The sequence below is a fragment of the Octopus sinensis genome, linkage group LG4 (genome assembly GCF_006345805.1).
Source record: "Octopus sinensis linkage group LG4, ASM634580v1, whole genome shotgun sequence".
Lineage (NCBI taxonomy): Eukaryota > Metazoa > Mollusca > Cephalopoda > Octopoda > Octopodidae > Octopus > Octopus sinensis.
Window position 1 is genome coordinate 32626633 of NC_043000.1, and position 26734 is coordinate 32653366.

The window sequence follows — 26734 nt, forward strand, 5'->3', positions numbered from 1 at the left end:
GGGGCCGAGGGCTGAACCTTGGTGGACCCCTACCTCTACCCGGAATTCTTCACTGTACTCGTTGCCAACCCTCACCTTACTAGCAGTGTCCCTGTACATGGCTTGTACAGCTCTCATTAACCATTCATTTATCCCTAGTTTCCTCATTGACCACCAGATAAGGGATCGGGGGACCCTGTTGAAGGCTTTCTCCATGTCAACGAAAGCCAGGTACAGGGGCTTATCTTTGGCTAGATATTTCTCCTGCAGCTGTCTTACCAGGAATATGGCATCAGTGGTGTTTTTCCCTGGCACGAATCCAAACTGCATCTCATCTAAACTAACTCTCTCTCTAATTAGTTGGGCTATGACCCTCTCCGTAACCTTCATTACCTGATCCAACAGCTTGATACCTCTGTAATTATTTGTATCTAGGGTGTCACTTTTACCTTTGTAGCAGTTGACTATTATGCTGCTACACCAGTCATTGGGTATGACTCCTTCATACATATGTATGTACATACATACAAACAAAAATATCCTGTTGTTGATGTTGAAATTCCAATGAAGGAGCCTTGGATCTAGGTTAGAAACCAGCTCTTTCTCTATTGGCAAGAAATCTTGGAATAAAACTGAACAATGACACGCACATGCACACACACACACACACACACACATGGCATGGTGAAAATTTGTAAGATGTTCCAAGAATTCTCCATCTGAGATTCTTATGTGAACAGATGCACATACATACATACATACATACATACATAATTTGTAGAATGTGGAATATGTTCCATCATTATTGTCCAAACAATGCTGAAATCAAATTCGCAAGTCATCCAAAGCTTGGCCCCAGAGTCATACACACCCCTTACAAAAACTGAACACACATCACATAACTACACTGTGGCAACTTTTTTCCATCTCAACTGGTCTTGCATAGTCAATAATATTTTGAAAGAAATCAAAGAAAAAGACCCCATGACATTCAAACTGGATAAATTTGTCCAAGAAACGCCACACAAATTCCTGATGCCGGGATACATTTTGGCAATCAACTCTTTGCTATACCTCTACCTACCAAATCTATAACCCAGATCTTCATCCCCCTCAAACAATTACCCCTGCCACCAGCATGTCTTCACTACTCTGCACCATGAATATTAACTGAGCCAAGTCTCCAAGAACTACACACATCAGTTGTTAGTTGTCAGGATACTGTCATCATCATCATCGTTTAACGTCCGCTTTCCATGCTAGCATGGGTTGGACGATTTTGACTGAGGGCTGGCAAACCAGATGGCTACACCAGGCCCCAATCTTGATCTGGCAGAGTTTCTACAGCTGGATGCCTTTCCTAATGCCAACCACTCCGAGAGTATAGTGGGTGCTTTTTACATGCCACCTGCACGGGGCCAGTCAGGCAGTACTGGCAATGACATCGCTTGAATCATTTTACAAATGCCACCAACACAGGTGCCAGTAAGGCGACGTTGGTAACGATCACACTCGAATGGTGCTCTTTTACGTGCCACCAGTACGGAAGCCAGTTGGCTGCTCTGGCAACAATCATGCTCGGATAGTGCTCTTGGCACCCTACTAGCACAAGCACAAGTGTCAGTAAGGCGACGCTGGTAACGATCACATTGGCATGGAAGCCGGTTAGCCACTCAGTCAACAATCACACTTGTATGGTGTATCCTGCAATAATTCCATGCTTCCTGAAATTCATTGACACTGTTCCCTTTTCTGTTGTTTTGTGTTTTATTCAGTGTATTGTGCATGTACTTCTAGCTCTCATTGTTCTCTTTATTTGCTTTGCATGTCTCCCTTCTGTCCCCTCTTTTAGCCTTTTCCAATGAGCTGCAATGCACCTGGGTCCTTTATAGAATAAGCTATTTATTAACTGAAGTGGTCCGGTTAACCAGAGTGTTTGACAACCATTGTAAGTCTTGAGTTGAAATCTGCTGACTGTATTTTGTGTTTGAGCAACACATTCTATATAGGGCATGGGCACAGGCATATTTGTGAGGTAAAGCCATTCACTTGCAACTCACTGGGTTTTGGGTTCAATCCCACTGCATGGAATTTTAAACAAGTGTCTTCTACCATGGCCTTGAATTCAACCAAGTTTTGTCCACAAAATTTGATAAGTAGAAACTGCATGGAAGCCCATCAAATGTAGAACTCTGATTTGTGGTAGGGGTGGGGGTGGCGTTAGGGAGGTTTAATCTTTCACCTGGTTCAGTGACCTCACTTTTTACCAGAAACCATTCTGTTGTAATCATTCAGTGCCAGGTGTTCCAATTTGAGAACTTTCTTTCCCCACCCCTCACCGTCACCTCTGACTAATCTTCATGGCTCAGTCTACCTGGCTGTCAAGTGGAGCTACTTATGAGGATGCTACAATTTATAAACTGACTTTCATTTCAGGTCCTCCTCCTCCTCCTCCCCCTGTCACCATAAAATTAGAACTAAGCACTGGTTCTTTTAAGATGTCTCTCAGCTTAGGAGAGGTTAGCGTTAGGGCTTACCCCAGCCCCACTCTTTCACACTCTGGAAGGACTGAAAAAGGCTATGGGTTGTACACCTCTTGCTCTTGATGATCACTGAAAGTAAAACTGTTGTTTGTTAAAAGATAGAAGTTAGGTAGTGGTGGTCAACTAGGCTACCTCCAAAGAAATACAAATAATGAGTGATGTCCCACAGGGCTCTGTCTTGATGCCACTGTTATCATAATGGCCCCCCCTCGGACATGATCCCAACTGCTCATATAGCCACCCTTGTTATCTATACCAATGATACAAAGGTGTCTCAGAGGATACAGAACCTTGAAGATGTTGTGTATCTGCAACAGGAGTTGAACGCAACATACAGGTGGGTTGAGGACAATATCATGCAATTTAATGCTGGAAAATTCCAAGCCCTGCACTACCAATGCATGGAGCTGAATGAAATGCAGACAGGATGCATTGGCCCAGGAGGAATTGCAATGCCTGAATCAAAATCAGTGTACGATCTGGGTACTGACATGAGTAATGATACATCTTTTTATATGTATATTACTAAGTTAGCAACAAAATGCAGATGGCCAGCCAGATGCATCCTTAGAACTTTCAGAATGAGAGAACTGGAAACTGTGGTGGTCCTCTGGAGGACATTTGTCCTCAGCCATTTTGATAACTGCTCCCAATTATGGTTGTCACACAGTGTAAAATTAATGACAGAACTCGAAGGAATCCAGAGAAGCTACCCAAAGAAGATCGTCTCAATGTAACATGTCAACAACTAAGAGAGATTGAAAAAGTTAAGATTCTACTCTCAAGAATGAAGGCGGGAAAGATATGCAGTGATATACACGTGGAAAATCCTAGAAGAGCTTGTACCAAACTTTGGCATTGAAAGATAAACAAACAGTAGAATAGGGTGCCACTGTATAGTACCACAAACCACAATATTGCTGTCAGAGTACAGGACCAGATACTACAGCAGCTTGGGCTTCAAGTGCCCACAGCTCTTCAATATTCTTCCATAAGTCCTGAGAGAGCTGCATGGCATGGGTGTAGGTGCTTCCAAAACAAAACTGGATCACCTCCTGTCAAAAGTTCCAGATGAACCTACCTTACAGCAAAAAATGTAGATGAGGGCAGCAACATCAAACTCCCTTTTTCATCAAATGCCTCACATCAGAGGTTTCAAGTAGTGGCAATATAGCAAAGCTAATAATGGTGTCCTAGCATGGTCACAGCTCTCAAATTGGAACTTGCAAAGAAAGATGTCTGTGTGTATGTGTCCATTATTCAGTTTTATTTCAAGATTTCTTGCCAATAGTGAAAGAGCCAGTTTCGAACCTAGATCCAAGGCTCCTTCATTAGAATTTCAACATCAACAACGGTATTTTTGTTTGTATGTATGTATGTATGTATGTATGTATATAAGCAGATTTGTGTTTTGTTTTATGTATGTATTCTCATGCATATAGTTGCATATCTAGACATGTTCATATATATTTAAATGATAAACTTCTGAAAAGTTATACAGATTTTTATAGTTCTAGTGATGAATCAGCTTTCTCCTTTCTGGTTTTGAGAAGGCTAATTTCTCAAGATTGATTTTTAGGCAGTGTTACATCTCAGAGCCCCAATAATTACAGGTATAAACCTGAACTTGTAATCGGGATTGAGTAACTGCAGATTTCTCAATTGTTCAGCATAAGTGTTCTCTTTTTCACTGATTTTCAACTTTATGTTAACATCAACTGGGCAGCTGATTTTCACAACTGTGCGCAGTTTTCCTTTTCTATCCCAAATCACTATATCAGGTCTGTTGTGCTTACATTTCATTGAGGTCTTCACTGGGACATTCCACTAGTATTCCTTTTTATTATGAGTGGCTATGGCTTTTACCATGCTGTGGGTTCTTATTTCTTTGTCCTTGGGGTTATCCTTCCAACGGATTTCATTATAGACTGTCCTAGCTACAATATGTCTCATCAGTAGATAATACCACGATGGCATTTTCAGACAATTGCTTATGATGTGGGTGTTATCTTTTGGGCTAACTCCACAAAGTCTGCATTGGTTATCATAATTTATGGCTTTTCCTGCATTTCTGTCCCTTTTGTGCATCAGGTTGAGACCCCCTTTGGTCATGACTGACCGTGGGATTGTACCTAGAAAGTTAACATCCCAGGCACAAGTCTGGGCAAGGTGGTTTATGGAAGACCAGCAGTCGTCCATGCATACCAGCCTCCCCTCTCCCTGCCACCAGTGTTATCCAAGGGAAAGGCAAAGGGGCTGATACAGCTTGGCACCTGTGACGTCGCAACTCATTTCTACAGCTGAATGAACTGGAGCAACGTGAAATAAAGTGTCCTGCTCAAGAACACAACACGCAGCCTGGTCCGGGATTCGAGCTCACAACCTCATGATCATTAGCTCGACGCCCTAACCACTGAGCCATGCACCTTCACATAAGGTATTTGTGCATCAGGTATTTGGTTGATATTTCCTGTTCCTAGATTGCAAACGCATACCCTTCAAAGTGGAAGGTAGCAATCCGGCTATTGGTCCATGATAGACTGCTTTGATGATCGATGTTACTTTCATCTCGGAGCTTTCTACTAACATCCATGCATGTATGTGTGTGTATGTATATTTGTGAGTGTATGTATATGTGTGTGTGTATGAATATTTGTATGTGTCTATGTAGGTATATTTGTGTGTATGTCTTTGTGTTTGATCCCACCACCACATGACAACTAGAGTTGGTTTGTTTACATCCCTATAACTTACTGGTTTGATAAAAGAGACTAACAGAGTAAGGTACCAAACTCAGAAAGGATTACCAGGGGCAATTTATTCAATCAAACTCTCGAAGGTGATGCCTCACCATGGCAACAGTCCAACAACAAAAACAAGTAAAAAACAAACAATTGTAATTTAAAACAGCGATCATTGCCAGAGCAGCCAACTGGCTCCCGTGCCGGTGGCATGTAAAAGGACACCATTTGAGCGTGATTGTTACCAACATCGCCTTACTGGCACCTGTGCTAGTGGCATTCGAGTGAGATCGTTGCCAGTACTGCCTGACTGGCCCCCATGCCAGTGGCACATAAAAAGCACCCACTACACTCTCGGAGTGGTTGGCATTAGGAAGGGCATCCAGCCGTAGAAACTCTGCCAAATCAAGATTGGAGCCTGGTGCAGCCATCTGGTTTGCCAGCCTTCAGTCAAAATCGTCCAACCCATGCTAGCATGGAAAGCGGACGTTAAACAATGATGATGATGATGAAGGTTTTAAGTATGTCCTGCATTGATATAAAAGATGGAGAAACGCTCCAGAGCAGCAGAATGTGATGGTTGATATGTTGAAGGAAGTGACTTAAATAAGAGGCACTTAAAAAACGGGAGTGACTTCATTTGTAAGGATGGCAGATTGAGGAGTGGCATAGCAGCGGAGATGGTTATGAAATTTTTGTTAGTTAGAGAGCATTTTCAAGTCTGATTCTTGTCGTTCCATTGGGCAATGTTTGATTTAAAATATGTCTTTTATTGTCTCAAACTGAAAGAACCAGGCAGAGAGAGAGAGAGGAGAAAAAAGAATTTGGAATTAGTTCATAGTTATAGTTCAATGCCTTGATTGGTAGTGTCTCTCTTCAGATTTAAATGTGTGTGTGTGTATATGATTAAGAAGCAATCCTTTGAGTTCTGTGTTAGAGTAAACAGAATGCTTAAATTGTTTGATGCCACATTTTATTAATAAGTGTCCTTTATTTTTAATATACGAGTTAAAGCTAGTTAAAGTGTTGCCATATTTTGTTTGTGGTCAGCGATTTGTTGCTTTTGTTATTCAGCCAGAGGTCACCACTAATCACAGGCACTCCATCTACCACAATTTCATTGTTTTCCTAAGAGTATCTGTGAAATCCCATCAACTAATGTGTTGTATTTTGAATAAAATGTAATGTTATTTGAGAGAGATTTGGCTGCTATTTCTAGCAGATTGCACAACCTCAAACAGACTCTCTCATTGACCTGTTGTTAAAACTGATGTATTATGGACTTCATTAGGTTTTGTTTGTGCTTCAAATAGAGTAAAATATGTTGAAAGAACACAACACAGTAGAGGCATCTGATCCAGGCTATAACCGTTGTGTGGTCAATATAAAGAGGTCAGTGCGTGTAGTGGTTGTGAGGCTAAGGTGCTGAACTGCTGAGCACATAATCATAGGTTCAAACCTTAGATTATTCAATGTGTTGATCTCTTGAGCAAGACATATAACTCTACTCACCTCAAATATCTTACACACAAACGTCTAAGTGCTTAGTAACAAGAAATACATCTTTCTATATAAAAGCATTTCTTCTATGCCAAAGTACAAATATGCGAAAACCATTCCTTACATGTCTGTAGTGGAAAATAGATGAAAAGAATAATGAGAGACTTTACTGGAAAAAAGGCACCAGTTTCTGTTGGTTGTTGTTAGAAACAGCTACAAAATAGATTTCAAAATTTGTATGCCCATTTAACCCACAGTTAAATTAAAAAAAGAAAACAGAGGAAATCCTTTTCCCCCTTTTTCTTTCCTGTTTTCTTTTTGTTTCCACTTTATTTTCTTCTATTCATAATTCCCAAATTATTTCAGATTCGGTCTCTTCTTGTTGTGACCATGTTGCCATTCAAAGCACCATTCCTCATTCAAAACTGACAACTTTTACAAAACATGATTTCTTGCATGATATTCAGAATGTGTCAAGCCTTGAGGCAAGAATTAGGCCAAGTGTTTGTCCACCATTTCTCTGCAAGAATCATGGAAGGAGCACTCTCTTCCAAATATCTATGGAAATTTTTGTATCTATTGAAATTCAGAGATGTTTTTTATAGAATTTTAAATAATCTCACACAAATGGTTCCATCTTCTTTGGTGTGGAACTATCAATTTATTTTGTCTCCAAAGGGTTAAAACAAGATCAGAAGAATGTTTTCTTTCAAATACTATAATTAACACTATATTTTAAATATCTTAATTAAATATCGTAATTAACACAGTACAAATGAATGAAAGATCTAATTATATAAGGAAAATACTATTTTATAAAAGACCAAAAAATTGGTAGTTCTTGAAAAAGAAATGATTTTCTCTCTTTAAAAGCTTTGGAATTCTTTCTGGCATAAATTCAGGAAATATTATCTTTTACTGTTTACATTGTCTTCTTTGGTATAACATGTGTACTCTGTGACTCGGTCAAAGCCAGTTAAACAAAGAACTCTCGCTGTAAATAGAGATTATCCTTGTAGCTTAATGTCAGAATTGATTTTGTCCATCAGAGCTTTTGTCCCACAAAAGTCAGCAATGGCTGATTGTGATGTCGCTAGTCTTTGTTCCGACTGACCCAAAACGTCCTTCAAGGTTTACCGGAGGAAAACAAAAGTACAGCAGCAACAAGGTTGTCTTCATTAGACCCAATACACCACCACCACGCCATCATCATCATCATCATCATCATCATTTAACTGTTCCATGCTGGCATGGGTTGGACAGTTTGACAGGATCCGAATAGCCAGAGAACTGCATCAAGCTCCTGTGTCTGCATTGCTGGGTCATAGTGCTAGTATGTTATATTTGTATGAGAAAAGTATAAGAGTTGAGAAATAGCAGGAAATGGTTTTTGTAGAGAAATCACACATCCAAACAGTAGACTGGAAAACTAATGCCAAAACTTTTCTGCATCTCCTGTTGGGGGATGGACTCCCCACTTGAAGATGACATATGAGTATTCAGGTGTTTCTGCTGAATGAACTGCATAAATGTATGTGTTGTACATTATCTCACTCTCTCCAGCAAATCGAAATTGCCTGAACAGGTGCACAAGTGCTTTCCATGCTGGCATGGGTTGGACAGTTTGACTGAGCTGTGATAGTCTAGAAGCCAGAAAAGTTCCAGTCAAAAGTAATTTTATAAAAAGTATGACTTTACTTCTAATACTGAGTTTCTTCAAGCTGGGCAGAATCATTACTGCACCAGACTGAATGCTTAGCAGTATTTCTTCTGACTTAACGTTCTGAGTTCAAATGCTGTTGGGGTCGATTTTGCTTTTAATCCTTTCGGGGTCAATAAAATAAGTACCAGTTGAACACTTGGGGAGGGGGGGATCGATGAAATCGACTTAGCCCCTCCCCTCCCCCGAAATTGGGCATTGTGCCAATATCTGTAAACCCACATTGGTTCTTCTCATTGTTGTTATTCTTAAACTTGTTTAGGAATAACTTTACATGAACTTATACAATGAACGACGTATAACCTTTATTTCTTATCGTGCTGCAAGCTTAGTTTTTAGGGCATTTGAATGGCCTAGTAGAAAGATCAACAACTGGGAGCCATATGGCCCCAGCAGAGAGCTGTAGCAGTGTTTTTAGGGCCGGGTGCAAAAATGTATAACTAAAAAATAAATAGAAACTAGTGTGTATGGGTGCAGAAGAAATTTACGTGAAACGCAACTTTGGTATAATTCTCACATTTAATTTTTTTATATTAACAAGTTCAGTGAAATAAAATTTGAATCTTGAGATAATTTGCTGCTATATAATCTTTTTTCCTACTTTAGGTACAAGAGCTGAAATTTAGGGTAGGGGGACTTGTCGATTACATCGATCCCAGCGTTTCACTAGTACTTAATTTATTGACTCCGAAAGGATGAAAGGCAAAGTCGACCTTGGCAGAATTTGAACTCAGAACGTAACGACAGACGAAATACCTATTTCTTTATTACCCACAAGGGGCTAAACACAGAAGGGGGACAAACAAGAACAGTCAAACGGATTAAGTCAATTACATCGACTCCAGTGCGTAACTGGTACTTAATTTATCGACCCCGAAAGGATGAAAGGCAAAGTCGACCTCGGCGGAATTTGAACTCAGAACGTAACGCAGACGAAATACCGCTAAGCATTTCGCCCGTGCTAATGTTTCAGCCATCTCGCCACCTTTTTAATAACTAAATCTGAGCTGAAATACAAGACCATCTCGTAGATAAAACTTTCAACAAATTTATTAATTACGCAATAATGAGCATGTGTGTCTATTAAAACAAACTAGCATTTACTCAAAAAATTTATAAACCAGAAAGTTGGCTAGATCTGCTAGAAATAGCAACCAAATTGCTCTTAGAGCACAGACTAACGTAGTCCAAAATACAGTTTTCCTGAAAACATGACACGTTAGTCCCAAATGGAAAATATTTCAACCTAGATCTATTCAATCAGGGCTCACCGAGACTAAAGGAGCCAACATGTACATAAAGCATTCCCCACGGTGGAACCTCTACGTGGTCTCTACATTTGCTAGAAACGATAGCCAAGTCTCCCTCTTATCTAATGTACCCCATAGAAGCACGGGAGCGATTTTCGTTTCCCCTCATTTTCAGTAATTTTTCTATTTTCCCTTTCATTTGCAATTTCTGATCTATATTTTAAACATCTGGGATTATAAGTTAAAAAAAAAAACGTAACTTTTTAAAATATAAAGCTTGAACAAAATTTCGGAAAAAAAAAGGTGAAAACCGAAAAATTACGGGAAAAGAGGGTGGAGGACCCCTATTTTCTTTGCAGAATCTTGCTCTACAGTGCTTAAAACATACGCATAAAAATTACTGTTTTGGGAGTACTAGATAATTTCCGACTCTATTCTACAGGAATACGCACTGTAGTTAAAAAACAAAAACAAAAAAAAACGACTACGTTAGATACTGTTATCCAAGATAGACAATTTTCGTAAATAAGATGGGATAGTCACAGCTGGAAAGCCTTTGATAGTAGCTCCGCTTTATTGGGTTGACAGAAGATTAAACAAATATACATCGAAAGCTAACGAGGGAGTCTCTACATGGTCGCTGGGGATATTAGAAATAGCAGCTAAATTTCACTCAAATCACATCCTACAATCTTAGAAAAAAGACAGTATAAAATGATCTTGGATTCCCTATGCACGGGGAAAAAAATAATAGGATGGTCATGGCTAGAACGACTCTGATCAAAGGCTTACTCGATCATAGCTGACCTGGGGTTAAACAACCTCCTGTGCAGCAGTCTCAGGCAGAAAAGAGGTATTTAAAATATATGACAGCCTGGTATAGTTCACAGTTGACAAATTACTCTGGCCTAGATACATTCACTTAATGCCGTTATTTTCCCCTGCAGCACACAAGGCAACGGGAAACGACATTTCTGATAGGTTTGTCTTTCAAAAAGACGTCTATAAAACTAATTCTAGCAGGGAATTTGGTGGAAAGTGAGGATGTTTGTTTAGAGAGAAATCTCCCAGATCTGGAACCGTTCTAATTTTGGTCAAAATCCCGGAAGTCTGTGTCTGGAAAAGGGAGAAATCATTTCTGTAGAAATGTAAACGTCACTTGCTGCCTTCGTCGTCACCATCTCCTCTAACATCCATCCTTGTTATTCTTCTTTTTAGAACTGCTCCCTTTTCTTTTATACACTTTAACCCCCTTTTTTTCCCTCCTCCCTCATCGACGTTGCTGTCGGTGCAGTTGTATAATTCAAAGGGTTTTTTCTTTTGCTGCAACCTACATCTATTATTTCAGGCCCTCACATTTAGTCTACTGTCTTGCAAGGTAAGCAGATGCATGGTTATTACTATTATTATTGTAGAAATAATGAGGATATTATTATTATAGAAACAATTATTATTATTCTCTTCTTCCAACCTTCATGTTTATTTCAACCCCTAAAGATAATATATAGGTTCATTTATTATTTCTGTTTGTCTTAATTAGCTACAAATATAATGTTTATTGCTGTTGTTTAATTAATCCACCCTACGAAGACATGTGCTCTTGTTTACTGGGTCTCCCGCCACATTTTAATAATTGTTTTAACAACAAACTCAACATTACAATGCAATAATTAAATCGTTGCTAAATTTACTTTTGTCATTTGTATGTTGAAACGTTGCATGGAGCAAAACTTTATTCACAACTATAATTAATAAAGCAACTTAATGAGGAGAAAACTCTTCCAGTTTATAAGCCAGCATTGCTTCGGGCTACATATTGGCGCCTGCTGCCGTCTGGGAAATGGTGATAATAATTAAATTATAATAATTTCTTAGATAAATACATGTCCTCGGGTTTAGGGAGGATGAGAAATGGAACCCAGGCGTCCAGCTGTTTTCCTTCCAAAGATGCAAAACGAATGAGGCGATCGCAACTTTTCGGCTCCTCCATAATTCAAATATTTTTCATAAACACCATTTGTTGGGAGTGAATATATATATATATATATATATATATATATATATATATATACACACACGTTTGTAATCTATTTGGTTGTTATCAAAGTTTAGATGATTAAACTCTATTGCTATCGGTTTTAAACTTAGAACAGCATGTCACCCTAAATTACATGTCGTGTCAGTCCCTCAGTTATTTACTATATAAAGCAAACATTCTGTCATGTGATTCTTACAGAAACATGAAATTAAAAAATTTTTTGGAGACTAAAGAAAATTTTGTGATAATCATGTTTTCTCGGGAGCAATTGCAACTCAGTGAAGGGGTGTCGGTGCCATCAATTAACAATAGCTCACCTCTGACCCGATGGAGCCGGTGTCTTACATTGGTACCGAGAAGACAAGCAAGAAATGATGGTTTGTGGTGTTAATGCCTTTCGTATCAAATGGGAATTACTCTTCAAATTTCATGTAGGCATCGTCTTTAATTGCAGCTGTAAAAATATCCAGGAATTGTTTTGGTTTCGCATCACGTGACAGCATTAAAGAATCTCCAGTTAACAAGGGTGGTGGTTCCATATTGTCACGCGAGCTGCTAGAAATAACAGCTGAATCCCCTTCAAATTATAGTCTACCGTCTTAAACATGATGACAGAGTGTCTTGAGTAGCAGCAACGACTGACGTAAAAATGCTTCAGAGAAACTCTTTTCAAATACAAACGAAGGTCTCACGTGTAATTTGGCTTATTGGAAATCTTTTAATTAGTTACAATTACCTAATTAATTAGTACTTAAAATGTCACTCAAGAGGTGTTTAAAATCTCAAAAACAAGCAAGAAGGGAGGTAACTACAATAAGTTCAGTTGATGAGAATTTTGGACGACATAATGTCGATTGATGCGGATCTTGTTTTTGAAACCAACTGCTGAAGGTATATGATACGTCTCCGTGTTATCAGAGTTCCTTTGCAAAACATTCTACTCAGCATGACTCAGAATGTCACTGATTATGAGTATCAATACTATGGGTGAGAGTTTCATGTATTAAATTGAAATATGATAGAGCCTCACATATATAATAATAATAATAAAAATATAGTGAGTTGAGAAACTTCGTTAAAGTGAGATTGTTATCTTAGTAATTAGTGGAGGAAAGCTCCTAGCTATTTACCATATCATGTTTGTGGGGATTTGTATATTGAGTATACAAGCATGACTCTGTGGTTAAGAAATTGCTTACCATGTAGTTTTTAGTTCCCTCTCCCCTCCCCCCTCTCTACACACATATATATATATTGTAGCTGAAACACTATCAGAACTAGAGAAGAGGTTTCAGGTGTGGAAGCAAGGTCTAGAATCAAAGGGCTTTAGAGTTAGTCTAGCAAAGACCAAAGTTTTAGTAAGTAGGAAAACAGACAAATTACAAGTCCTTTCAGGGAGATGACCCTGCTTGATATGTAGAAACTCCATAGGTGCAGCAGTATCAGACGAAGGTTAACAGAGAAATAGTCTTTGTGTGTGGTAGATGTGCAGGTCCAGTAAACACTAAGAATGTACTGAGAATAGACTTTGTCAAATGCCCAGCGTGGCGATGGGGATACTTAGAAGTCGTAAATAGCTTCTGTTACCTAGATGACCAAGTCAGTAGTGGAGGAGGATGCTTTGAGAGCGTAGCTGCTAGAATAAGAATAGACTGGGCAAAAATCAGAGAGCTTCTACCTTTGTTAGCAACGAAGGGCCTCTCTCTCAGAGTGAAAGGCAGATTGCATTATGCCTGTGTGCAAACAGCCATGCTATATGGCAGTGAAACATGGGCTGTGACTGCAGAGGACGTGTGAATGCTTGAAAGAAATGAAGCCAGTGTGCTCTGCTGGGTGGGTAATGTCAGTGTTCATGTATGGCAGATTGTAAGTGTCTTAGAAAAATTAGGTATAAGAGCTATCAGATGTAATGTGCAAGAGAGAAGACAGTGCTGGTATGGCTATGTGATGCATAGAGACAAGCACAGCTGTGTAAAGAAGATCTGATCTCAAACTGTGGAGGTAACCTGTGGAAGAGGTAGACTCAGAAAAGATTTGGGATGAGATGGCGAAATACAATTGTCAGATGTTGAGTTTCATGGAAGTGGTGACATGTGACCAAGACTTCTGGTGATTTGTTGTGCTTGAGAAGACATGTCAAGGTGCTTAATGAAATTTTAGGTGTGGCCAGTATTGGCAGCATGTGAAAAGCAGCTTTGCTAAGTGACACCTATGAGGCATCCACACCGGTGACATGTAAAAGACATCCTGTATATTGTAGAGTGGTTGGTGTTAGGAAGGGCATCCAGCCATAAGAAAGCAAGCCTAAACAGACTGGATCCTGATGCAGCTTACCAGTTCCAATCAAACCATCTGACCCATGCCAGCATTGAAAACAAACATTAAATGATGATGATGTGTGTATGTCATCATCTGGCGAATCAGATGGCTGCACCAGACTCCAATCTGATCTGGCAGAGTTTCTACAGCTGGATGCCCTTCCTAATGCCAACCACTCCGAGAGTGTAGTATGTATATAAATATATATATCAAAAGGATGTGTTATAACACTATTCCATATACACAAACAGCAATATCAACAATCCAACATACCTCCATCATCAGCTGTCCCATGGATATCATTATGGTTTTGACACTGTGTGTGTATATATATACTAGCAGTATCGCCCGGCGTTGCTTGGGTTTGTAAGGGAAATAACTATAAAGCATTTTTAGAGAGTTATAGCCAAAAAATAGCAAAAAATGCATTAAAAATGGAAAAAAAATTATGGTAAATTTTTTTTTAAATCGTTGACTCATCGTAGACATTTTTAGAGAGTTACTTCCCTTATATTAAAAAAAATATGCATTAAAATGGAAAAAATGATGGTAAATTATTTTTAAAATCGTAGACTCATCGTAGATGTGCGCTAATACCCAGAAGGGCTTGATATGAATCACGACTATAAGATACCCGGTTTTGGTTAAACTGCACCGCAAAATGTGGAAGTAGTTAAGAATCTAAATCGGAGTAGACAAACACACAACCTTTCTTTTATATATAACTAGCAGTATCGCCCGGCGTTGCTCGGGTTTGTAAGGGAAATAACTATATAAGCATTTTTAGAGAGTTACTTCCCTTATAGATGCCAATTCGGGCTTTCTTAGCCATTTCTGTTTTGGTGTCTTCAAGCCATGAAGTCGTTGTTCTAAAAGAACGCTGGTCTCCTTGACAACGCTTTACGATGTTGATTTCTTTACACTCCCTTTCCCACAGCTTCACGAAGGAGGGAAGAAGGGGGAGAAGCAAACAGGTGCAGGTGTGACAATGGACGCCAACTCCGCCGCCATCGACACACGAAAAATTATGCATTAAAATGGAATAAAAAATTATGTTAAATTATTTTTAAAATCGTAGACTCATCGTAGACGCACGCTAATACTCAGATGGGCTCGATATGAATCACGACTATAAGATACCCGAATTTGGTTAAACTGCACCGCAAAATGTGGGAGTAGTTAGGAATCTAAATCGAAGGGGACAGACACTCACACAACTACAGTTTTATATATATAGATATATAAAGATATATTTATAAAAGAACAAAAGATGAAGATAAGTGTATAAACAACAAACAGGTGTATCAGTTTAACGCTCAGGAAGGTGAGAGAGTCTTTTATTTTCCGAGCCTACACTCTTCAACAGAGAGGAACACAAGGAAGTAAACAGAGAGAGAATAAAAAAAGAGTATGTATGTGTGTGTGTTATTTGAATAAAGTGTTATTAATAAGGTATTAATAATCTAGGCAAAATACTTCTTAAGCTTTCTTCTGATACAAAGACACCAGGCTAGCAAAAGGATTCTTTTGATTTGTATAGAACTCCAGGTAATCCTAAGGCAAGATCCAGTGTTGAAGTCCATCACCAGCCAACTTTGGAAATCCATTTTTGCATTACCAAGTTAATATTTTCACAGAATGACAGAAAAAAGACATAAATAATGGCCTTCAAACATTGAGCCTCACCGAGGCAATGACTAGTGACCAGGACCTCTGGAAATATGCTGTGCTGCAGAAGACTCGGCAAGCGCAAGTGAGACCATAACCTTGTGGCCTATGCCTGGGGTGTAACCAGTCCACTTATGCATGCCTTTCCTTCATTGGACACTAAACTCTGCTTGTGAAGACCAGTTGAGGCAAGTGAAATCGAAGTCAGAATCAAATTCAGTGACTGGCATCCGTTGCTAGTAGAGCACTAAGGGTACCATACGAGTGAGATCGTTGCCAGAGCAACAAGCTGGCCTTCGTGCTGATGGCACATTAAACACACCATTCGAGCGTGATCATTACCGTGTTGCCTTACTAGCACTTGTGCGGGTGGCACGTGAAACATTTGAGCGAGGTCGTCGCCAGTGTCACTGGACTGGCTCCTATGCAGGTGGCACATAAAAAACACTATTTGGGCGAGGCTGTTGCCAGTACCACCAAACTGGCCCTCGTGCCGGTGGCACGTAAAAGCACCCACTACACTCTCGGAGTGGTTGGCATTAGGAAGGGCATCCAGCTGTAGAAACTCTGCCAGATCAGATTGGAGTCTAGTTCGCCAGACCTCAGTCAAATCGTCCAATCCATGCTAGCACCGAAAGCGGACGTTAAACGATGACGATGATGATATAAATGTGTAAAACACATTATTTATGGCCTTTTTGTTATGTGTGTGTGTCTGTATGTATTAATGTTTGTTTCTTTTTGTTCAGTTCTGATAAAATTAATTTCACTTAATCCGATGGGTTACTTTGTACTTTTGTAAAAAACAGATTTATTTTTCTTATACAAGAATATTATTGACAGTGAGTTTGAAGTTTTGGCCATTGAAGACTGTGATACACATCGATCACAGTTGGTCATGTTGTCACGAGTGCAGTATTTCGAGGAGGTGTAATAAGACTGGAACATGTCTGTTGATTGAAACACCAGACCCACTCCATTCTGCATTATCAGAAAAAGATCCAACCATATTTCACAGGAGTTATTATCTCCCTTGGTTTTAGAATTTCAATTTCTATTGTGGACGTTTTTGCCTACTAATTACTTGGATAATCAGTTGATCGAAGTTTTTCTTCTCAGTGCTGGTGTCATATAATAAGTACCCAGAACAGTTTGTAAGGTCTTTGGTGTTAGGAAAGGCATCCAGCAATAGAAACCATGTCAAAATAGCCAATTGGAGTCTGGTGCAGCTCTCCAGCTGACCATCTCCTCTCAAACCGTCCAACCCATGCCAGCATGAAAAAACGGACGTTAAACGATGATGATGATGATGCAAGGCTCTTCCATTTGTCTAGGATTATGTTGTCTAAGATAGATTATACCATAAATAAATGTAGGTTGATCACTAGCAGAAAGTCTTTGATTATAGGTCAGCTAAGTGAAGGCTGACCTGGGATTAAACAAAATCAAGAAGCTTAAAGTCTCTGTTCCACAAGTAACTCTTTCACCTTCACCTACAGGATTGAGGTTTCTGTCCTTGTTTAGTTGCCACATTTTCACTCGTGTGAACCTCCTTGTTGTGGTATGGCTGGTGGGTCAACTTTGCCTGTCGTCCCTTTCGGGCTTGATAATAAGGACTAGACAGACACTGGTTGCTGACGTAATCCACTTACCCCCTCTCCCTCAAAATTACTCCACCGGCATTGTGCAAAAATTTGAAACCAATATTTCATTTGATTTTTACTGACAGATGATGATGATGAATGGGGGTCGATCACCTATTGATGACATCTTTAATTAATCATTCCTTGTCATCTTTGAAACAGCTGAGTGGATAATTATAGGTTGGCCATGGATGGAATACTGTTGATCACAGGCCTGTTGAAGATTTTACCTGGGGTTAAAACAACAACATATGTACTGATGAGGGAGCCTCTACATGGTTCTTCAGCCTGCAAGAAATAGCAGTCAAATCTTTCTCATATTACTATTCCCCCTTTTATAGAAGGGAAGGGCGGTCATATAATCATTGGTTACCTTTAATCGACCAGTTAGCCAAGGCTGGATTGCTCAGACAGGCTGACCTGGGGTTAAACAATAACTTATTGATGACTATTGTTTTTGGTTTCACTGAAGACTGGGCTTTTGAATTAGCTTATCTCATAATCCTGACAATAACGGCTGATAACGCCCCCCCCCCTCCAGGTTTTAATTAATTCAGTCAGTTTCATCTGTCTTTGAGAGGGATTGCAGTGGTTTATTGAAAACAGCATGAATGCCACTCAATCACATCTTTTTCCTAAATAAAGAAAAAATTTTTGCATATCTGTAGAAAATGGTTTTAGGGACTGAACAGAACGGTTTGAATGAAGAAGTCCCTATTTTTTTTTTTTTTTGCTTCCATGTCAAAGAATTCAATAAAAAGAAGAAAAAGATTTAACAGACATTGGTGAGTAACAACAGTAAGAGGTGGAGAGAGAGAGGAGGGGAGATAGTGAGAGAGTTTGTAACTGTTTCCATCACTCTCCCCCTGTCCCCTTATATAAACAGTTATTTTCACTGCAGCCCAACCGCTTGCTGCAGTTTGTCGATGACATTTCGATGGGTGAATGTTTTAGCGAAAAGGGAAGTGTCAATATTGTTGGCACCTTTCTGTTTTTGTTGGAATAATCTAAATAAAAGTTTGGTTTGGTTAGGTTAGGTTTGGTTCATAGAGAAAAGCAGTAACACAAGTTTCTCTGGGAGCCAGAATCATTTGTTATAAAGTTAAAGGAGAAAAATAGATAGGGTTTTTTTTTTGTATCTTGTAAAACCCTTTTGTGTTTGATTATGAGAGTTTGATAAAGTTAATTGCTGTGAGGGTGTAAAATCCAACGATTCTGCCTGAGAGAGAGAGAGAGAATATTGATTCGATTTGGGTTACGTCAAATAAAGAATTTGAAGTACTCAGCATTATTTTTGTGGTAGTCTGAAGAATGGTGGCAATACTCCGCCAGTTAAGGCCTTCAAGAACTGTAGGTGAGATCAATTAATGTGTTAATTTGAGCAGTAGAGTATTAAGACTATAAACCTGTTTACAGATTCTTTCTCCTCTGTCGCAGTTCTGCCCTCACCAGTGTGATGCTGTCTTTGAGCCCCAATTGATCCTGAATGGCTAACCTTGAATAACTATTAAAAAACCTTGAAGCAATTGGGCCCCACCAAGGTTTTTTTATACTTAGGAATTACTTATTGATTCCTATCATCATCATCATCATTGTTTAACGTCCGCTTTCCATGCTAGCATGGGTTGGATGTGTGACAGGTCTGGCGAACCAGAAGGCTGCACCAGGCTTCAATCTTGATCTGGCAGAGTTTCTACAGCTGGATGCCCTTCCTAATGCCAACCACTCCGAGAGTGTAGTGGGTGCTTTTACGTGCCACCGGTACGGGGCCAGTCAGGCAGCACTGGCAACAACCTTGCTTGAATCTTTTACACATGCCACCGGCGCGGGTGCCAGTAAGGCAATGCTGGTATGTATTTTCTCAGAGTTAGTCCCTTGTGTAGATTCTTGTCGTCTCCGTCTCTCCAGTGCTTTGACAACTTAATCCTCAGGAAATTCGAAACCTTGGTCAATATCAGACTCTCTCCAGAATCCTATGACCGGGCTGCATTGTCCAAATGGTTCGGGGCTCTAGGTTTGCATAAGTGCTCGTCCTCTATCTCTTCCCTATTTTCTTTCCTCCATCCACGTTTGCTCCTCTTTGGTAGCCAACATCCTCTTCTCTCCAACATGGACTAGTTCCAATAGGAAAATGGATGAAGCCCTGTTACAGTGAATAGAGCTGGGTTTGTCAGTTCTTGACATAGCTGAGGATAGAGGGAAGCAGAGAGTATGGGGCAACCTGTGTTCAGGTGTTACTTTCAACTCTCTCCTTTGATTAATCTGATCAGTTTTACATGGTGTTGCCTACTTTCTGCAAGTATTCTCAAGGGATTGGATTGACTTCCTGCCTCTGGCCAACATTGGTGGTCTGCTCAGACTGGGTGAGTTCTGCATCTCCATTGCACTCAGAGCCGACGTCTGTGGGGAATTGAGATGTCGCTGGGGTAGGCCCCTTGACTTCACAAGTTTTCGTGGTCTCTTTTGCCGCCTGAATGCTGGTCGTTCCACTTATCACACTGAGCTAATCATCATCATTGTTCGACCGTGGTCAAGACAATGGAATTTACTATGTTACGCCAGGCTTCACAGTCCATCATAGCATTACGGAGGTCCTGTTGCTGGATGCCTGTATCCCTGGAGATTACATCAGAGTAGGAGAGTGTGCGCCCTCTGGTATCGCAAACAGATGGCTTCCAGAGGAGAAGAGTAGAAATTACCTCGTTTTCAGCTCTACAACAATGTCCAACAAACTGGACTCTTCTACCTTTCACAAGAGATGATACAGGTGGTAGTTTCCCATATATTTGTACTTTGGTTGGATGACGCTTCCACGAGAGATTTTGAGCTCTCATAAGGAGGCGAGTGTAAGTTCCATCCAACCACCTCAATTGAATGGAGCTAAGCTTAATCATTAAGCTGGCCCTGGCTCTGGTTAATACCCCCTCGGTTTTGGAGCTGGTGGGATTATCCAGAAGTGATAGAAAAAGACCAGATGGTTTTACTCTCTGTCGGTTAGAGGTCGGTGCCTCATCCGGAACACCACAGTCTGTAACCTTTTGCTCCCTCCCACTTCCTGGATGCTGTCGTAAATGGGAATGTCACTGTTGTCGTAGCTGAATGGAATGAAATCTTTAAGTATTGGAACTTGTCAGTGAACCGTTTATTCCAGCCTATGGTGTTTGGAGGGCTGGGCCACTAACGGCAAAGTTCTTGTCAGCGTGGGCAATTTACCTCACCAAGGTGCCATGTGATGCCTGTGAGGGGGCTTGGCTTTTCCAATGCTTTAACCTCTCTATCACCCGTGGTAATGCCTTTGAGCATGCTGGCTTGCTTCAGTAGGTTCTGTTGAACCTTATGCTATGCGACCATTTGTGGCACTTAAGGCCTCAATTGATGATGTTTTATTTTTCTTTATTTCTTCTCCTTTCCTCATGTTTGTGTTTTCTTCAGTTTTTGGATTTGAATTTTTGATGTGGCTTTGTGTTTGATATGTATCATATACACGAGTGTTATATTCCAATAAAGTGCTCTAGCTGGGGCATGGGGGAGTATGAACTGGGAAAGGATTAAGGAACACGACAATTCTTGACAGAAAGTGTTTAGTATGGACTCTTGTGTGAAACCGGGCGAGTGAGGTCGTGATGAAGAGAGAAAAAAAAACAAAGAAATAAAAAATGGATTGGCAACCAGCAAGTTCACAGAAGGATAACCAGCAAGTGTGTGTGTGTGTGTGTGTTTAGGAGAATCAGCCTGGCGATAAGCTAACAAGTTGTAAACTTAGTGAAATAAGAGGTCTGACTGTGAGGCAGATGGTCCTTTTTTGATATGGTGTGGGTTCTAGGTGTGTGAGACGAGTGCATTGACCCAAATATTTAGTTCAGGGTCTGTCTGAATTATGCCAAAGAATATGTGTGTGATCGTAGAGATGGTAAGGTTTTATTAGCATTTTAAAAGGACGGCATATCGTTATCTGTAGGGATGTAATGTGATGATGGTGTTGTGTGGCATATTTGAGTGAATGTTGAAAGAGAATAAAATGATATGTTTGAGGAAAAGTGTTCGGGGTCCTTGTGTAGAAAAGTGTAAAGTTAGAAGTGACAGCCAACAAATAATATAGAAACAAGATTGTCGAGATCTTTACTACACAACTATTGTTGTGATTTTAGGTGCAATATTCGTCTTTTTAAAGTAAGGATCGGAGAGAGTTTCTCATCACTGGCGTAGTTAGAACGTGCGTTTGCCGGGGTAGACCTTAAGTTTCCTCGTCATTCATTTTACATGATTATATAGCAAACCCCAAAGTAATGACTCTTATAAAAGTGCCACCCGGGGTAGACCGCCCCACCACCCTCTCCTCTTGCTACACTACTGGTTGTGACCGGATGCTATAGCGGAACGACAAACCTGCTGTGGATGAGTGGGTAGTGAGAGCTACAGCTTTAGTTTCTCCAACGTTTCAATAAATATAGGGACAATATGATCAGTTGAAAAAACCAAACAAAAAAAAAAACCAAACCCTTTTAAGAACAGTGCCCCAGCATGGTTTCAGTCTAATTACTGAAACCAGTAAAGGAATAAAAGATAAAGGTTATTGTTTTCCGACATCTCTGTATACATAAACGGCAAAATGTCTGTCTGTGTGTGTGTGTGTTCTTTATACAAATCCACAATTTTTCAGTTAGAGGGCTCGCACTTTCTATGGTCATTCAAAACCGTCCAAAGGTGGTCGTGCACATCTTTACATTTCTCCAGTCACCCCGCAAAGCCATTAAAAATTCAATAGAAGTGACTTTTTAGTGAATTTTCTATCCAAAACCCAATCAAAATGCCTGAAACTTGATACACCAATTGAATGCTAGCTAGCTGTATGTGATTGGTCGGAGATTTGGACAGTACTCGCGTGTCATAGTGCTAGTCATTACTCTATTTGTAACAGTGATGGTGTTGAGGAGACTGCTGAAGGCAGCTATTGTCGACAGGACTTAAAGAGGTTATCGTTTATGATAGTGAAATATTTGTATTTCAGTAATTAAGTCAGTAATTAAGTAGGGAGGGTAGAAATGTTATTTTTTTCCCCCTGTGATTGAACACACTATTGTATGTTGTATATCTGTTTCAGCGGGAGAAGAGATGGTACAAAGATTGATGTGGACAGGAGTTACTTTGGGATAATCAATAAACGGTTGTCTTGGGTCGTACTTGGTAGATGAGATCTCGAAGAGGTGAGAAAGGTGAAGTAGAGAGAGAGAGAGAGAGAGAGAGTCTTACAGCGTGAACGGAGTGAATTTAGATTCAAATGAATATGGTACTTAAGTTAGATGCACCAGAATTTTGTATGGTGTTATCCATATAAATCCATGGGGTGATTATAATCAAAATAAGCAACAAGAATAACTTCGGTAGTTATTCTTGTTGCTTATTTTGATTATATATATATACTTCAAATTTACAGAAAACAAAAGACAAAGACAGGTGAAAGAACAAGTAGGTGTATTAGTTTAACGCTCGGAAAGAATGGAAGAACAAGTCTTTGATGTCTCGAGCCTACGCTCTTTGGCAGAAAGCATTAAGAGGGGGGAAAATGGGGAGAGAGAGGAAAATGTGTTGGGATTGAACATTTCAACATGACTATATCCCAATGGCTGAAGACTCGTCACGTGCTTGAAACTCAGAGTACCAAGGAATCTGAATCAAACTGTTTTGATTTATACATGTAACTTCCAATAAACGTGTTGAGTGCCCTTTTTTTGTTTGTCCACTCACTCATCATCGTTTAACATCTGCTTTCCATGCTAGCATGGGTTGGATGAATGACTGAGGGCTGGCGAACCAGAAGGCTGCACCAGGCTCCAATCTTGATCTGGCAGAGTTTCTATAGCTGGATCCCCTTCCTAACGCCAACCACTCCGAGAGTGTAGCGGGTACTTTTTACGTGCCACCGGCATGGGGCCAGTCAGGCGGTACTGGCAACGACCTCGCTTGAATCTTTTACACATGCCACCGGCATAGGTGCCAGTAATGCGATGCTGGTATCGTGTATATATATATAATATCTCCTATTTTTTTTTTGCACCGTCCGGTTGCAAACAATCCCTTCTAATTTCAAAACCGCTTAACTTGCACCTGTCAAGATAAACACATAAAGACCAGTAAAAATACTGCAGAATTTTCCAAAAGCTCCAAGTCTACCAATTCAACGGCTTGCAGGAACTTTTATTTTATTAACTCTAGAAGAGGGAAAGCTCTGAGTTTGACAGAAGCAGAACCTGAATTCAGAATGTAAAAAAGCAGAATACGAGGGTGGGTGCCCAAAAGAAACTGGGATTTTGCATTATTATTTTATTCACTTAAGTTTTACACTTTTCCATTGGGAAAGGCAAAGGGGCCGATACAGTTCGGCACCAGTGACATTGCAACTCATTTATACAGTTGAGTGAACTAGAGCAATGTGAAATAAAGTGTCTTGCTGAAGAACACAGCCCGGCCAGGGAGCGAAATTTTTTTCCCACGAGAGTTCCGGACCCAGTAACGAACTCATTTGCATACAGCCAATCAGAGTTCCCCTTAACCTTGTACACAAACATCTATGCAGAGACAGCCATGCGGATAATGAAGGATCAAATCCGTTCAGCTCTGAGATTATGCCTAGCTTCAAAGCCCAACACCACATTCGTGAATGTGCTAAAAAAAACAACCAATCTCTTAGTAAAACACACTCTACCAAGTAAACTCAAGATGAAGAACGGTGTTGTAAGTTGACCGATCGCTGCCAAGTTATGCCTGATTTTAGGAGACAAGTAATTAGACAGATTTGCATCTATACCTATTATCGGATTTTGTTAGGGCCCCAGATGGTAAAGATGTGGATGGGAAAAGTGTGGCTAGAGGGTGATGTGCGAGCAACCCTTTCTACTTATTGTTTTACAAAGTAAACAATAACAGATAATTACATAGAGGCAGCCATGGTTGGAACAAGAACAACAAGCATTATTAAAACAGAAAAGAAGCATGGTCATTCCTTATCTAAGTGACCTTATCTTATCCCCCATCACTTGTTATGCGCTCATAAATTAGTTAGATAGTTGAGCTCTGATTGGCTGTATGCAAATGAGCTTATAACTGAGGTCCAGAATTCTCATGGGGAAAACAGTTTCTCGGCCCAGGAATTGAACTCACTACCTCATGATTGTGAGACCAACGCTCTAATCACTGAGCCATGCAAAGAAATTAAAAGTTACGATCAGTCATAGAGTGACCATTGGCTTTGCACCTATAAAGCGCTTAGCAGTATAGGCGACCCATCAGACTCAAATGGCCGAAGGCGCATAACCTCTCTAGAACTGGAGGAAGAAATACGTAACAATCAGTTGGTTTTATAGATATATATATATGTGTGTGTGCTTAGAAATGTACCAACTACATGGTTTCGGGTTCAGTCCCACTGCATGGCACCATGGGCAAGTGTCTTCCATTATAGCCTGGGACCGACCGCTCCAAGCTTGCGAGTGGATTCAGTAGACGGAAGCTGAAAGAAGCCCGTCGTATATATATATATGTATATGTATGTTTTTGTGTTTGTCTGTCCTTCACCACTGCTTGACAACCAGTGTTGGTGTGTTTACAACCCCGTAACTTAGCGATTCAGTTTGGCAAGAGAGACCAGGTTTTAAAAAAAATGGGGTCGATTCAGTCTATTAAAGCCCTTCAAGGCGGTGCTCTGGCATGGCCACAGTCTAATAATTGAAACGAGTAAGAAAAAAGATATTTACTTTTTGGCTTGTTTTGTGATTTTAGATTGATTTCGAATGATGCAAGAATGGTAAAACTAACCAATTAGTCCAGTTAATTGAAAATGGAGTAAACTTGAGCCAGCGAAAGTGGAAGTCTTTGTTTTTAGGGTGCAAACGAGAGACGCGAACGGATGTGTGAATCCCTTCAGGGTTTCATATTTCTGTCCTGTGGGGGAAGAAGTTCAGTTTTGTGACTGGATACTTTCAGATAATCAAAGACAGACATTAAATAAGAATTCGCGAGTGGAGTCTTCCAGGAGATTTAACTTATTCCCTCTTGTTTCGATATTGATTTGTGTTGTGTAAAAAGATAAAACAAAGTCTTAGGGATTGGCACCCTGTGGATCTCTGAGGAATACATTAAGGACTCAACGATATTACCCCAATTGCAAAGAGTTATCTGGCAGGGGACTGCAACAGGAAAACCCTTCTCCCTTTTATACCCTACAAGGTGGATCAAATGGGGCACAATACATCAAGAAATTAACTTATTTTCTGTGCGTGGGGTTATGCTCCATGAGCCTGTAACAGCATAAACCCCATTTAAGGAACCTGAAGTGGAGAAGATAGTTTCTAATTTGGAAGTGTCTTTTTTTTTTCATGACTGACTCTTTTACTTGTTTCAGTCATTTGATTGTGGCCATGCTGGAGCACCGCCTTTAGTCAAACAAACCGGCCCCAGGACTTATTCTTTTTAAGCCTAGTACTTATTCTATCGGTTCTTTTGCCAAACCGCTAAGTTACGGGGACGTAAACACACCAGCATCGGTTGTCAAGCGATGTTGGGGTGGGGGACAAACAGACACAAACATATACACACACGTACATATATATACATATATACGACGGGCTTCTTTCAGTTTCCGACTATCAAATCCACTCACAAGGCTTTGGTCGGCCCGAGGCTATAGTAGAAGACAATTGCCCAAGGTGCCACGCACTAGGACTGAACACGGAACCATGTGGTTGGTAAGCAAGCTACTTACCACACAGCCACTCCTGCGCCTATAAAAAGTAGGCCCCTCGATTTAACAGCCAAGTTTCGCTTCTGGGTTACATTTGAGCCTTTTACACTTACAAGTAAGGCATTTTCATCCAGCAATCCTGTCACTTCTCCCAAACCCTACTTAACAAATGAATTTAAAGTCTAGATGTGATTTTATCATCAAAAAACGATTTCTTCAAGTTAGAGTCCCCCCTATGTTGTATCGATCAGCCATATTTCATAGCTAATGGCTTTATTTTTCAACGGTTGGAAGGAAACTAAAGTTAGGGAAATTGTTTAAAAGAAGAAAAGAATAAACGTTGAAAATATTTTATCCCCTCGGCCAGCTTCGTCTGGCACCTGTGCCGGTGGCATGTAAAAAGCACCAACCGATTGCGACCGTTGCCAGCCTCCCCTGGCACCTGTGCCGGTGGCACGTAAAAAGCACCTACTACACTCACGGAGTGGTTGGCGTTAGGAAGGGCATCCAGCTGTAGAAACACTGCCAGATCAGACTAGAGCCTGGTGCAGCCTCCTGGCTTCCTAGACCCCGGTCGAACCGTCCAACCCATGCTA

At 40.3% G+C, this 26734-nt stretch overlaps 1 protein-coding gene across 2 annotated transcripts in view; it reads left to right on the top strand.

The window, feature by feature from the left end:
* The first annotated feature begins 10311 nt into the window (after window positions 1–10311).
* Window positions 10312–26734, top strand: part of LOC115210800 (cytokine receptor-like factor 3) — a 44680-nt gene continuing 28257 nt past the window's right edge. The window contains exon 1 of one of the 2 annotated variants that reach the window (XM_029779541.2): window positions 10312–11111. The gene's annotated coding sequence lies outside the window, so the exon portion shown is untranslated. The remainder of the gene's footprint in view (window positions 11112–26734) is intronic. The other variant, XM_029779539.2, reaches the window with a different exon arrangement.